The sequence below is a fragment of the Erpetoichthys calabaricus genome, chromosome 4 (genome assembly GCF_900747795.2).
Source record: "Erpetoichthys calabaricus chromosome 4, fErpCal1.3, whole genome shotgun sequence".
In the NCBI taxonomy this organism is placed as follows: domain Eukaryota; kingdom Metazoa; phylum Chordata; class Cladistia; order Polypteriformes; family Polypteridae; genus Erpetoichthys; species Erpetoichthys calabaricus.
This window is the reverse complement of record NC_041397.2, coordinates 203,508,381-203,510,990: the sequence shown is the minus strand read 5'-3', so window position 1 is coordinate 203,510,990 and position 2,610 is coordinate 203,508,381.

The window sequence follows — 2,610 nt, the reverse complement described above, 5'->3', positions numbered from 1 at the left end:
TAACAACTGAAATTACGCAAGGGTTAACCTGTGCTGCAGGTGTCCCAAAATTCATCAAAATATATAAGAATATCATGTTTGTTTTTTGAATAAATATTCCTGCTGTTAGTATTTATCCCCTGTAACTTTAAATTCTAAAACAGAAAGTCATCCACCACGAGCCGCCCACATGTATTCATCCAGTGAACAGTGAAGGAGGGCAGGTGTTCAGACTGAATATGGGCGCATGAAGTGTGTGACAAAGAAAGCGATTTACTGTGTGATAACAGTAACAGTTCTTCAGGAGCGGATAGTGATAACATGATAGAGCTGGTTCAAGTGTTAGTGAAGCATACCATGGTGATAGTGTTGGTTTGAATGTGCATGGTAGCTTTCAAAGCTGATGTTTACTGGATCTCCGGGGCTCAAGAGAAAAGTATTAGATACAGAAAATTCTTTACAGAATTTCAGTCTGTTCATAAATAGCAGCATGTTAGCTGTAATTCTGACTGAGCCCAATACGCAGTATGCAAGCAACAATTAATACAGCAGTATACACTAAGCTACATTCCAGGCTGCATACGAGTCTGATGTCCGTTATGATGAGCTGCCACATTTTTAGCCCTTCACGTATTTCAAGATGTAATTTCAAATGACCGAGGTCATCATGTGCTGGTCAACAAAACCTTTACAGTATGGACAGAAAATCATGACTGAGTAATGTTTCAGTGTATTTCTCAGGTGTCTGTGTTTTGTTGACAATAATTCACCAAGTACTTCTCACAGGAGAAATCCTTTTTGAAAATAAAATGACACTGGTAGAGAGACTGAAGGTCAGCATGCAAGATCAGCATATTGTTGCTAACCAATAACTTTTGCTTTTTAAAAAGGTTGTTTAACAACAAACAGATACAAACCTTATGAAATTCCTGAGTTGGCAATGTCTCTACTGAACTACAGGTGAGAGAGAGTCTGCCAACTGGTGAAAAACTAATCCTACTAATGTGTTTTGTATTTTTTCTGTATTTATTAATTTATCTTTTTATTAGTTTTACATTCACAGCTCAAAATACCTGATATTGTGAAAATAATCTGGTGGCAGAATTATGTTTTTAAAATATCTCTCCCTCTTTTCAATCTTTCTCTCTCACACAAAATAGACAGTTGAAATATCATACACTTTTTGTTCTTAACATCATCCATATCATACATATTGCATACCAGGGATTTTTTCCTGCCTTGCATCCAAAGCTGCTGGGATAAGCTCCAGGTTTCCTGTGATCCTGCTCTGGATAAGCAAGTTTAGAAAATGTATATTTTGCACCTAATCTCAGATGCTATTTCTGTCATTATGTGGCTGTCCATACTCCTATTACCTGCTCTTACTCTGCTCATTAAGGGTTTACTGTTGTTATGTATGGGCTATTAAAGTCTCAATGCCCCTAACCTTAACACTAAATGCTTGTTTTTCTTTGTTCCCCTCAATACAGCCAAGTGGGGTATGTACACTAATTCAAGTCTAAGAGCCCTGTTCTTCCTAAGCCCCCATGATATTTATGATCACACCTGTCAGAACACAGTAGAACCTATATCCTGATCTTTTCAGGCCTGCAAGTGGTGAAATTCTGTGTATAAATTGTATGTGCCCGAGATGGAATCAGAGATGAATATGGCTGGTAGAAAATAAAGCCCAGCATGGGAGATTTTTGACTACAATATTGAAGACATTAATTGTAAACACATTATCTTGGAGCAGGATATGTTGTATGCTATAGACATTTAGAGTAAAAAACCCTGAAACTTCAAAATTCATCTAAATTTCATCATAAATTGACCCATTCTGGGCAAGAAAAGGAAAATATGAAACATGCCAACAATCAGTGCACATTTGTTCAGCACAAATGACATATAACATTTTTTTTAAAATTATAAAATTGTATAAAATTGTTCACATTAAGTATCTGGTTTTGATTATGTTTTCTTTTAAGAGGCACAAACAAAACCAGATAGTAAACTATGTAGTGCAGTAAGCTTCCATTAACATTAAACTTATATCCAAACCCATTAAGTGTACAGTTCTAACTGATTGTGACACAAAAAACTAAACTCCATAGTAACTCTTTAACCATGTCATAATTACTAAAACTAATACTGAAACTAACAGATATAAAAATAAAAAAGAAACGTCTTTGTGAAATAAAAACTAAATTAAAAGTAAAAATACATGATGAAGGAAAACTAAAACTAAACTGAATTTCCAAGTAAGATTAGAAATAATACAGAAATTAAAGCTAATATAAAAAGGCAAAACTATAATAACCTTGAGCAGCACGGTGGCACAGTGGTAGCGCTGCTGCCTCGCAGTAAGGAGACCTGGGTTCAAGTTTGCATGTTCTCCCCGTGTCTGCGTGGGTTTTCTCTGGGTGCTCTGGTTTCCTCCCACAGTCCAAAGACATGCAGGTTAGGTGCATTGGTGATCCTAAATTATCCCTCGTGTTTGCTTGGTATGTGGGTGTGTGTGTGTGCGCACCCTGTGGTGGGCTGGCACCCTTCCCGGGATTTGTTCCTGTCTTCTACCCTGTGTTGGCTGGGATTGGCTCCAGCAGATCTCCGTGACCCTGTGTTAGGATA